The following is a 13,260-nucleotide window of genomic DNA, read 5'->3' as shown; positions in this document are numbered from 1 at the left end:
TCACTATTTTTTACTACAATTAGACACACACACACACACACACACACACACACACACACCCCCCACATCACATCCTGCAGCTCAGGATGCTAAAAACCGCATCTCTTAAGTACTTTTGCTTTTCCTCAAGAACCATAGAAACTATTTCTATTCTTGTTTTTTTCCTTCACCCAGACCATAACAGTTTTATCCTCTGAGAGTTATTTCTAAAAATAAAATAAGAAAGAAAAAGAAACACGTAAAGGTCTCTATCTTTGGTTTCCCAATGTTATTTTTAACCATCTATTTTTTTTAACCATTCCCTACTAGAAAACAGCCTGTCCATTGCATCACCCCCAGGTTCCGCGCATTTAGAGCCTGGTTTACCCCATCCCTTTAACCACTACTGGAAATCCCATCGACAAAATATGGTGGGGCTCACTGTGGCTCAGCCCTGATCTCTGGAGCATTGCCTCTTGCCCACCCTTCACCTCTGGCTTTCAACAAATGTTAAACCAAGTCTAGTCTAGATAGTTGGGACCCAGCATATGAATTTTTCTACTTACTGACTCTTCCTTCTTGGTCTCTTTTCCCATTTTCTCATCCTCTTTCTGATTTCCAAAGTTGTAGTAGTGAAGGACCATTCTCAGCCTAAAACAGTGATTCTCAACCAAGGATAACTTTCACCCCAGGGGACGTTTGGCAGTGTCTCGAGATATTTGGGGCTGTCACAACTGAGGGGAATGTGCTATCAACATTTAGAGGCTAGGGATGCTGCTCAACGTCCTACAATGTACAGGACAGTCCCTACAATGAAGAATTACCCCACCTCAAAGGTCAATAACCAACCTGCCCTAAAAGATGCCATTATGTACTCAGATTCAGTCTACATGCTAATGTTGACTCCCAAATTTCAATATCAAGTCCTGCCATCTCTCCGAATTCCAGATTTCTATATTCAACTGTTCCCACTTATGTCTATTATGTGCCCCAAATTTAACTGGTTCACAGTTAAACTCTTGAAGTTACCCCCACACCTACTCTTTCCCCAGTCTTCCCCATATTGCTGATAGCCCCACCCAATTTGTCACCTTAGATTCAAATTGTGATTTTATGGAAATCATTTGGTACAGTCAAACTATGATTAATATGAAAGAATAGTGGAGCTGTTAGGAACCTCATCTGGGAAAGCTTTTAAGACATGCCTAATCCTATACATTTAATTTGATGGTAGAGCTAGAATAAGAACTATGGTCCCATAAGCATCAGCATATTTGGCTTGGCTCCCTTAGGTAAAATATGTAGCTCAGTTGCTTTCACTTCATTATTTTTGTAAGTTGTTAGAAAGGCAGATTTGTACAATGCAAGGATGAGCAGGTTTTGGCCAGTGGGCCAAACCTGGGTTGCCACCTATTTTTATATGGCCTGTGAACAGAATGATTTTACCATTTTTATGCAGTTGAAAAGAAACCCAAGGAACAATAATAATTCATGACATGTGCAAATTATATTCAATTCTGATTTTAGTGTCTGTAAATAAAGCTTTATTGGAATATAGCCACATTCATTCATTTACAAATTGTCTATGGCTGCCTTTGTGAGTAGCTGCAATACATACCGTATGGCTGGCAAAGCTGAAAATATCTATTATCTGGAAATGACAAGAGCTCAAATTTTAGAATTTAAAAAAGAAAAGAAAAGAAATATAGATTTCAGTTTTGTCTCAGCTGGCAGTGTGATCTTTGAGCATGATCCAATGTCTGTAAGCCTCAGGTTAAATGGGATAATGATACTTTTCTTGAATTGTAGGTGTGTTAGAAGTAATGCCTGTAAAGGTTTGAAATATAGGAGGAACTCAACTAATATTAGCAATAAATAATAATTATTATTATTAGCATAAACTTAGCCCTCAAAATGTCTCCTTGGTATGCTCTGAGAGTTCCTGTGACAAATGCCTTTTTCTAAAATCCAAACAAATATGTAACTTAAAATGAATGCCTTAGTCCCTTGCATCCATTAGTTAGGTGATAACAGAACAGGTTTCTATCACATTATGGGTTAACAGCAAACTGGAGTGAAGTTAATATCTTTATAATTCACATGTCATCCCACCCAATAATGAATTCCCTCAGTAATTAGTTTCCTAGAAATTGTCTCCTGAGTGATAAAGGTGACAATATCTGAAACAGGAAACAGTCATGACCTATCCAGTCTCCTTTTCAACTTTCCTATGCCAGGAACATCAGAAAACAAGTTTAGTTAACAGAAAACAAGAAGAACCAGAAATAAATGAGTAACTGGCACATAGAAACAGTCCCAAGCAATCAGACCCAACTCTTTTAGATTTCCTAAAGGGCACTGAAAGTATACATAGAAGCAGAGATTGGCCTTGATTTTTGATTGGCCTCCCCACAAACTTCCAGGCAATAAAGATAGGGGCATGTCTGACACTCACCTCATCAATGGCCTCCGTCAAGACCTTGACCTCTGCCCTGGCCACCACCTCCAATTCTTCAGAAGATTCTGCCATCCCTGGTGGAGTCTCAGCCTCAGGCTTGCCTCCTAGCTTACATCTCATTCCCAGAGTGGAAAAGAGGTCAACTCTAGCTCTTTTTCTTTGTGTGACCCCATCCTTTCCCCATCTTACACATTGCCATTTTCTCCTGCTAAGGCAGTTTTTGCTGAGCAAAGAGTCACTTCCAACCTCCCTTAGACTTCCTCTTCTCACTGAACTCCTCTTTCTATGGCACTTTCTGGGATGATCTACATCACTGACGAGTGACAAGGCACACAGTGTCATCCTGCTAATTAACATATGGCCTAATTATGGCTGTGTCACAATTTAGAAGATAGATTTAAAGCCTGAAGTGACCTAAGTAATTAGAAGTGGTAGACAGAAACAAACGAAAGCAGCAGCAATAAGGTTGGGGTGGGCAATGACTTGGCCATGTCCCACAAGGCTGAAAAGGTCCAGAGGTCAGTGAAAAACAATCAGCCATGACTGAGATACATTGACACCTTGGGATCAGCTATAAGCTTTACAAGCTGTATTAAGAAGTGAGCATCAAATGTAGGACAAGATGGAATTTTTTTCCTCTGTCCCATCTTCATTCTCTCCTCTATCACCCCTGGTGCTGAGGTGGTGCTTGGTAAGATAGATAAAACAAATTTGAGAAATTCATGCCCACAAAGTTGAATTTTCATAAGGTGCTGCAGAAAAGATAGGGTGGGGAATAGGGGCCAGTAGCTTAACCAATGTTCTGAAGCTGATACGTTCTAGGGTCACTTCTAGTGAGTCGTAGGAGCAGGATTAGGACAAAGACATGATGACTGTGTAGGTTTGCTTCTTAGTCCATTTTGTGCTGCCATAACAGAATACCTGAGACTGGATAATTTATAATAAACAGAAATCTATTATCACATTTCTGAAGGCTGAAAAGTCCACGATCAAGGGACCAGCATATTTGACAAGGGCCTTCATGCTGCATCATCACATGGCAGATAAGCAAGAAAGGGTAAAAGAGAGAGAAAGAGGGGGCCAAAGTCATATGTTTGTAAGCAGCCCTCTACTACAAATAGGAGCCCACTACTATATTAATGAGCCAGCTTCCACAATAATGGCATTAATGCATTCCTAAGGGTGGTACCCCATGACTCAAACACCTCCCCGTAGGCCTTACCTAACATCTCCACATTGGGAATCAATTTTCTATCATACCAACTTTAGGGAACACATTCAAACCACAGCAGTTGGGTACCCCTAGAAGTCAACCTTGGGTCAATAATGTAAGTATGGGTAGTTTATATGGGAAAACATCTAAGAAGCAAAGGTAGATGAGAAAACAAGACAGGAAAAGGAAAGAAGGCAAAAGAATGTATGTTATCAAGGAAGTCAGTATTGAGGACAACTGGGACTCAATCCAGCTGGGAAACTATAAAACACAGACTAGAGCAGTGGTTGGCAAACTTTTTCTGTAAAGAGTGACATAGCAAATATTTTATGTTTTGCAGGCCATGCACTCTCTGTCACCATGACTCAGTTCTGCCCTTGTAGAACAAAAGCACCCTTAGATACAGTTATCCCTCAGTATCCTTGGGGGATTGGTTCCAGAACCACCATGGATACCCAAATCCATGGATGCTCAAGTCCCTGATATAAAATAGCACAATATTTGCATACTTTGTATACTTTAAATCATCCTCTTATATATGTTAAATAATCTCTAGATTACTTATAATACCTAATACAATACAAATGCTATATAGTTGTTATATTTTACATGCATTAATTTTTATTGTTATATTTTATTATACTATTCTTTTTTATTATTTTCTTTTTTCACATATTTTCTGAAGTTGAATCCATGGATGCAGAACCCAAAGATATGGAGGGACAACCATAATGCATAAATGAATGGCTGTAGCTGTGTTCCAATTAAACATTTACAAAACTAGGTAGCCAGTGCAAGGGCTATAGGCTGTCAAGCCCTTGCTGTAGAATAATGTTTTCCAAACCCCTGTGGAGAAGAATCAATTTTTAAAGAAAGTCCAAACCACAGCAAAATAAGACTTTTACAAATACAACAAAAATTAATCACCAGAAAATGAAATTTTAAAAAGACATACAAAATACAAGTGTTTTTATTATTAGATTCAAAAGACACAAAACAACTGTCCTATTGCTTGATTATTTGCCTATATTAGCTATAATCCAGTTGACAACCCTGTAAGGAAGATGCTGTTGACCTAATTTTAAGGAGGCAAATGACCCTCAAGGAGGATGAGTGACTCATTCAAGGCCACACAGCTAGTAAGAAATAGAGCTGAAACTCCAACTCAGGATTGTCTAATTCTGACATTCACACTCTACATATGCTATGTTGCTGATGAAAAGCCTGTGAGACAAATCACTGCAATAAGTGCAATCTGGGCTGGGGAAGAAATAAGCAAAGAATCATAAAATGGAAAATGATCTACAGGGAAGGTAGCAGAGAAGTGCCCTAAATATGACTGAAGTCTTTGAAAAATGGGAATAGGAAAAGTGCAGTCATATGACTGGGGCCCTTTACAGTCAGGCTAAGGGTTTTGAAGGTGTTTGTCAAGGCAGTGGACACTAGGCACTCACTCTCAATGGGATTTTTCTAGGAGCTGGAAATAATTATTTAAAATTCATATAAAAATCAATTAAGAAATTAAAAAATTAGGGTGCTATAGTTTGAATTTGTCCCCCAACAGTTAATGTGTTGAAAACTTGGTCCCTAATGCAATGTTGAGAGGTACGAGAGATGACTGAGTCATGAGGGCTCTTCCTTCATAAATGAATTAATCTGTTGATGGGTTATTGAGGAAGTGGATAAGTTATCACAAGAGGAAGTCTGATAAAAATCAGATTGGCAAAGATGGCCGAATTGGAACAGCTCTGAATTGCAGCTCCCAGTGAAAATGCAGGTGAGTGATCACCACATTTCCAAACAAATTTTTATTGCCCACAGACCAGGAGATTCCCAGGCAGAAAAGTGCCACTAGTCTCCAGCACAGCTGTTTCAGCTGGCACAGCAGGTCTCCGCACAAAAAGTTGCACAAATCCGGGCGCCATTTCAACTGGTGACTGGAATGCCTGGAAGACAGAGTTACTCGTTCAACTGAAAAAAACGGGGACTGAAACAGGGAGCCAGGTGATCTGGCTCGGCTGATCTCACCCCCACAAAGACCAGCAATCTGAAATGCTCCGGATTGAGAGTTTCACAGCAAACACAGCTGGACCTGGGAAGGTCTAGCTCTGTGGGGGTAAGGGCATCCACCATTACTGAGGCAGTCCACCACTACCGAGGCAGTCCGCCATTACTGAGGCAGTCCATCATTACTGAGGCAGTCCACCATTACCGAGGCAGTCCGCCATAACTGAGGCAGTCTGCCATTACAGAGGCAGTCTGCCATTACAGAGACAGTCCACCATTACTGAGGCAGACTGCCATTACCAAGGCAGTTCTAACTATACCCCTATAAACAAAACTGCAAGGAAGTTCACACAGCAGCTGGGCAGAGCCCACAGCAGCTCAAAAACGTCTCTGCTGGCAGACTGTGACTAGGCTACCTTCTCCCTGGGCAGGGCATCTCTGAAAAAAGGCAGCAGAATGACAGGAACTTATAAATAAGGCCCCACCTTCCTGGGACAGAGCACTTGGGAAAAAAGGCAGTTATGAGTTCCGCTGCAGCAGACTTAAATGTATCTGCCCAGCAGCACTGAACAGAACAATGGAGCTCACAGTTCAGCACTTGAGCTCCTGTAAGGGACAGACTGTTTCCTCAAGCAGCTCCCTGACCCCCCTATAACCAAAGAGACACCTCATAAAGGAGAGCACAGGATGACGTCGGGCGGGTATCCTTCTGGGACAAAGATAACAGAAGAAGAAACTGGCAGCAACCCTTACTGTTCTGCAGCCACTGCACGTGATCCCCAGGCAAGCAGGGTCTGGAGTGGACCTCCAGCAGTCCTACAGCAGGGGGGCCTGTTAGAAGGAAAACTAAGAAACAGAAAGAAATAACTTCATCAGCAACAAAAAGGATGTCCACTCAGAGACGCCACCTGAAAGTCACCAACCACAAAGACCACTGGTAGATAAATCCACAAAGATGGGAAGAAACCAGAGCAAAAAGGATAAAAATACCCAAAACCAAAACGTTTTTCTTCCTCCAGGGATCACAACTCCTCACCAGCAAGGGAACAAGGCTGGATGAAGAATGAGTCTAATGAATGGACAGAAACAGGCTTCAGAAGGTGGGTAATAACAAACTTTGGGGCTGGGCGTGGTGGCTTAAGCCTGTAATCCCAGCACTTTGGGAGGCCGAGGCGGGTGGATCACAAGGTCAAGAGATTGAGACCATCCTGATCAACATGGTGAAACCCCGTCTCTACTAAAAATACAAAAAATTAGCTGGGCATGGTGGTGCGTGCCTGTAATCCCAGCTACTCTGTAGGCTGAGGCAGGAGAATTGCCTGAACCCAGGAGGCAGAGGTTGCGGTGAGCCAAGATCATGCCATTGCACTCCAGCCTGGGTAACAAGAGAGAAACTCCATCTCAAAAATAAATAAATAAATAAATAAAAATTAAATTAAATTAAAAAATAACAAACTCTCTGAGCTAAAAGATCATACTCTAACCCAATGCAAAGAAACTAAGAACCCTGAAAAAAGGTTTGATGAAATGCCAGCAAGAATAAACAGCATAGAGAGGAATATAAATGAATTGATGGAGCTGAAAAACAAGAACTTTGTGAAGCATATGCAACACAAGAACTTCACGAAGCATATACAAGTTTCAATAGCTGAATCGAACAAGCAGAAGAAAGGATATCAGAGATTGAAGATCAACTCAATGAAATAAAATGAGCAGGCAAGTTTAGAGAAAAAAAGAGTAAAAAGAAATGAACAAAGCCTCCAAGAAAAACTGGATTATGTGAAAAGACCTAATCTACATTTGATAGGTGTACCTGAATGTGGTAGAGAGAATGAATCCAAGCTGGAAAACACTTTTCAGGATACTACCCAGGAGAAATTCCCCAACCTAGCCAGGCAGGCCAATATTCAAATCCAGGAAATACAGAAAACACCACAAAGATATTCTTCAAGAAGAGCAGCCCCAAGGCACATAATCGTCAGATTCACCAGGGTCGAAATAAAGAAACAAATGGTTAGGGCAGCCAGAGCAAAAGGTTGGGTTACCCACAGAGGAAAGCCCATCAGACTCACAGAGGATTTCTCAGCAGAAACCCTACAAGCCAGAAGAGAGTGGGGGCCAATATTCAACATCCTTAAAGAAAAGAACTTTCAACCTAGAATTTCATATCCAGCCAAACTAAGTTTCATAAGCAAAGGAGAAATAAAATCCTTTATGAACAAGCAATTGCTCAGAGATTTCATCACCACCAGGCCTGCTTTACAAGAGCTCCTGAAAGAAGCACTAAACATGAACAATGAGAAGACATGAACACAGGGAGGGGAGTATCACACACTGGGGTCTGTTGGGGGCAAATAGGGGAAGGACAGCAAGGGGTGGGGAGTTGGGGAGAGATAGCATGGAGAGAAATGCCAGATATAGGTGATGGGAAAAAGGCAGCAAATCACAATCCCATATGTGTACCTATGCAACAATCTTGCATGTTCTTCATATGTACCCCCAAACCTAAAATGTAATAAAAAAAGAAGCATTAAACATAGAAAAGAACAACCAGTACCAGCCACTCGAAAAACATAACAAACGGTAAAGAGCATCAACACAATGAAGAAACTGCATGAACTAATAGGCAAAACAACAAGCTAGCATGAGAATGGTGGATCAAATTTACACATAACAATATTAACCTTAAATATAAATGTGCTAAATGCGCCAGTCAAAAGACACAGACTGGCAAATTGGACAAAAAGTCAAAACCCATCGGTGTGCTGTATACAGGAAACCCATCTCACATGCTCAAAATAAAGGGATGGAGAAAGATCTACCAAGAAAATGGAGAGCAAAACAAAGTAGGAGTTACAATCCTAGTCTCTGATAAAATAGACTTTAAACCAGTAAAGATCAAAAGAAACAAAGAAGGGCATTGCTTAATGGTAAAAGGATCAATGCAACAAGAAGAGCTAACAGTCCTAAATATATACATGCCCAATATAGGAGCACCCAGATACATAAAGCAAGTTCTTAATAACCTACAAAGAGACTTAGACTCCCACACAGTAACAGTGGGAGACCTTAACACTCAACTGTCAATATTAGATAGATCAATGAGACAGAAAATTAAGAAAGATATCCAGTACTTGAACTCAGACCTGGACAAAACAAACCTAACAGATATTTACAGAACTCTCCACCCCAAATTCACAGAATATACATTCTTCTCAGCACCTCATCACACATACTCTAAAAGTGACCACATAATTGGAAGTAAATCACTGCTCAGCAAATGCAAAGGAATGGAAATCATAAAAGCAGCCTCTCAGACCACAGTGCAATTAAATTAGAACTCAGAATTCAGAAACTAACTCAGAACCACACAACTTCATGAAAACTGAATAACTAGCTCTTGAATGTTGACTGGATAAACAATGAAATGAAGGTAGAAATAAAGATGTTCTTTGAAACCGATGAGAACGAAGACACAACATACCAGAATCTCTGGGACACATTTAGAGCAGTGTCTAGAGAAAAATTTATAGCAATAAATGCCCACATGAGAAGCAAGGAAAGATGTAAAATTGACACCCCATCATCAAAATTGAAAGAGCGAGAGGAGCAAGATCAAAAAAACTCAAAACCTAGCAGAAGACAAGAAATAACTAAGATCAGAGCAGAACTGAAAGAGATAGAGACACAAAAAAAGCCCTTCAAAAAATCAATAAATCCAGGAGTTGGTTTTTGAAAAGAGCAACAAAATAGACAGACCACTAGCCAGATTAATAAAAAAGAAAAGAGAGAATAATCAAATAGATGCAATAAAAAACAATAAGGGGGATATCACCACATGAGGGAATCTGTGGGGATCGCTCCCGTGTGAGGCCCTTGGGAAATGGGCCTCGCCATACGGTGAGCTTGAGCCTGGACACAGATCCCCGGTTGGGGGAGTTGAGCTGAGGGAAAGCAGGAACCGAGAGAGGGACTATGTTATTCTAAATAGTTAACAGACATTACTTTATGAATATGAGGACTTGGGAGTGAGTCAATGTGTCCACTTTCAGCTCCTTATGGTTTATTGCTTGATTGTGTTCATTTTGAACCCTTGTTACCTTCATTGTAAAATATTAACTTAAGTATTTACACTTGGTAACTTACTTACCATAACTTACTGGGTGTAACTGTAACTTACTTACTGTAGCTTACAGGGTGTAACTGCAACTTACTTACCATAGCTTACAGGGCGTGAGTGTAACTTGCTTACCTTGACCTATTGGGCATAACCTACTTACTGGAAGTAACCTACTTACTGGGTGTAACCTACTTACTGGGCTTAACTTACTTACTTGGCGTAACTTAGTGGGCATAACTTGCTTACTGTAACTTAAGTACGTTGATCTGGCATAAAGAACTTTGACTTCAGAAAAGTATATAATGAAACATATTGCAAAAAAAAAATTGCTGCTTGGATATAGCCTAAGCCAGCCCTCCAGACTCCACTTTTCTATTTTCTTTCACTTCCGCGCACTCTCTCCCTCAGGTTGAATGAGACATCTAAATGGCGGTCTCGGAAACTCCTGCAGGTCGGTAGTCCCCCGGCAGACGTGCCGGACCCCAACAACCACAGATTCCACAGAAATGCAAACCACCATCAGAGATTACTACAAACAACTCTATGCATATAAACAAGCAAACCTGGAAGAAATGGATAAATTCCTGTAAACTTACACCCTCCCAAGACTAAACCAGGAAGAAGTTGAAACCTTGACTAGACCAATAACAAGGGCTGAAGTTGAGGCAGCAATTAACAGCTTACCAACCAAAAACAGTGCAAGTCCAGATGGGTTCACAGCCAAATTCTACCAGACATACAAAGAGGAGCTGGTATTACTCCTTCTAAAACTATTCCAAACAATCCAAAAAGAGGGAATCCTCCTCAAATCATTTTATGAGACCAGCATCATCCTGATACAAACACCTGGCAGAGACTCAGCAAGAAAAAAAAACTTCAGGCCAATATTCATGATGAACACAGAGGCAAAAATCTTCAATAAAATACTGGCAAACTGATTGCAACAGCACATCAAAAAGCTTATCCACCGTGATCAAGTAGGCTTCATCCTGGGGATGCAAGGCTGGTTCAACATTTGCAAGTCTATAAAAGTAATTCACCACATAAACAGAACCAAAGACAAAACCACACGATTATCTCAATAGATGCAGAGAAGGCCTTCGACAAAATTCAACAGCACCTTATGCTAGAAACTCTCAATAAACTAGGTATCAGTGGAACGTATCTCAAAATAATAAAAGCTATTTATGACAAACCCAAGGCCAATATCATACTGAATTGGTAAACACTGGAAGCATTTCCTTTGAAATCTGGCACTAGACAAGGATGCCCTCTCTCACCACTCCTATTCAATATAGTATTGGAAGTTCTAGCCAGAGCAATCAGGCAAGAAAAAGAAATAAAGGGTATTCAGTTAGGAAAAGAAGAAGTCAAACAGTCTCTATTTGCAGATGACATGACTGTATATTTAGAAGACCCCATCATCTCAGCCCAAAATCTCCTTAAACTGATAAGCAACTCCAGCAAAATGTCAGGATTTTGCACAAAATCAATGTGCACAAATCACAAGCATTCCTATACACCAATAACAGACTTAAAGAGAGCCAAATCAAGAACGAACTGCCATTCACAATTGCTACAAAGAGAATAAAATATCTATAAATACAACTAACAAAGGATGTAAAGGACCTTTTCAAGGAGAACTACAAACCACTGCTCAAGGAAATAAGAGAGGACACAAACAGATGGAGAAACATTCCATGCTCATGGTTAGGAAGAATCAATATCATCAAAATGGCCAGACTGCCCAAAGTAATTTATAGATTCAACACTATCCCCATCAAGCTACCAATGACCATCATCACAGAACTGGAAAAAAACACATTAAACTTCATATGGAACCAAAAGAGAGACCACATAGCCAAGTCCATTCTAAGCAGAAAGAATAAAACTGGAGGTATCACACTATCAGGCTTCAAACTATACTACAAGGCTACAGTAATCAAAACAGCATGGTACTGGTACCAAAACAGAGATATAGACCAATGGAACAGAACAGAGGCCTCTGAGGCAACGCCATACAGCTACAACCATCTGATCTTAAACAAACCTGACAAAAACAAGGAATTGGGAAAGGATTCCCTGTTTAATAAATGGTGTTGAGAAAACTGGCTAGCCATGTGCAGAAAGCAGAAACTGGACCCGTTTCTGACACACTAAAATTAACTCCAGATGGATTAAAGACTTAAACATAAGATCTAACACCATAAAAACCCTAGAAGAAAATCTAGGTAAAACCATTCAGGATATAGGCCTAGGCAAGGACTTCATGACTAAAACACCAAAAGCATTGGCAACAAAAGCCAAAATAGACAAATGGTATGTAATTAAACTCCAGAGCTTCTGCACAGCAAAAGAAACAATCATTAGAGTGAACTGGCAACCAACAGAATGGGAAAAAAATTTGCAATCTACCCATCTGACAAAGGACTTATATCCAAAATCTACAAAGAACTAAAACAGATTTACAAGAAAAAAACAACCCATTCAAAAGTGGGCAAAGGATATGAACAGACACTTCAAAAGAAGACATATATGAGGCCAACAAAGATATGAAAAAATGCTCATCATCACTGGTCATTAGAGAAATGCAAATCAACTACACTGAGATACCACCTCAAGCCAGTTAGAATGGCGATCATTAAAAAATCTAGAGACAACAGATGCTGGAGAGGATGTGGAGAAATAGAAACACTTTTACACTGTTGGTGGGAGTGTAAATTAGTTCAACCATTGTGAAAGACAGTGTGGCAATTCCTCAAGAACCTAAAAATAGAAATATCATTTGACCCAGGAATCCCATTACTGGGTATATATACAAAGGATTATAAATCATTCTATTATAAGGACATGCACATGTATGTTCATTGCAGCACTGTTTATAATAGCAAAGACTTAGAACCAACCCAAATGCTCATCAATGATATACTGGACAGGGAAAACATGGCACATATACACCACGGAAAACCATGCAGCCATAAAAAACATGAGTTCATGTCCTTTGTAGGGACATGGATGAATCTGGAAACCATCATTCTCAGCAAACTGACACAAGAACAGAAAATCAAACACTGCATGTTCTCACTCATAGGCAGGTGTTGAACAATGAGAACACATGGACACAGGGAGGGAAGCATCACATACTGAGGTCTGTTGGGGGGACTAGGGGAGGGACAGTGGGAGGTAGGGAGTTGGGGAGGGGTAACATGGGGAGAAATGCCAGATATAGGTGAAGGGGATGGAGGCAGTAAACCACATTGCCATGTATGTACCTATGCAACAATCCTGCATATTTTTTACGTGTACCCCAGAACCTAAAATGCAGTAATATATATATAAAAAATCAGATTTTCTGTCTCTCATGAGCCCCTTTGCTATGTGATACCGTGTACTACCTCTGGACTCTGCAAAGAGTCCCCACCAATAAGAAGGCCCTCACCAGATTCATCCCCCTTGACTTTGGGATTCATAGCCTCCAGAAGT

General features: G+C 40.4%; 1 protein-coding gene across 4 annotated transcripts in view; it reads right to left on the bottom strand.

The window, feature by feature from the left end:
* Positions 1-2,708, bottom strand: part of FRMPD4 (FERM and PDZ domain containing 4) — a 908,838-nt gene extending 906,130 nt beyond the window's left edge. For all 4 annotated transcript variants that reach the window (XM_078363746.1, XM_078363741.1, XM_078363745.1 and 1 more), the window contains exon 1: positions 2,435-2,708. The gene's annotated coding sequence lies outside the window, so the exon portion shown is untranslated. The remainder of the gene's footprint in view (positions 1-2,434) is intronic.
* Between the last annotated feature and the right edge of the window lie 10,552 nt (positions 2,709-13,260).

Source organism: Callithrix jacchus, chromosome X, assembly GCF_049354715.1.
Source record: "Callithrix jacchus isolate 240 chromosome X, calJac240_pri, whole genome shotgun sequence".
In the NCBI taxonomy this organism is placed as follows: Eukaryota; Metazoa; Chordata; class Mammalia; order Primates; family Cebidae; genus Callithrix; species Callithrix jacchus.
This window is presented reverse-complemented; position numbering and strand designations above follow the sequence as displayed.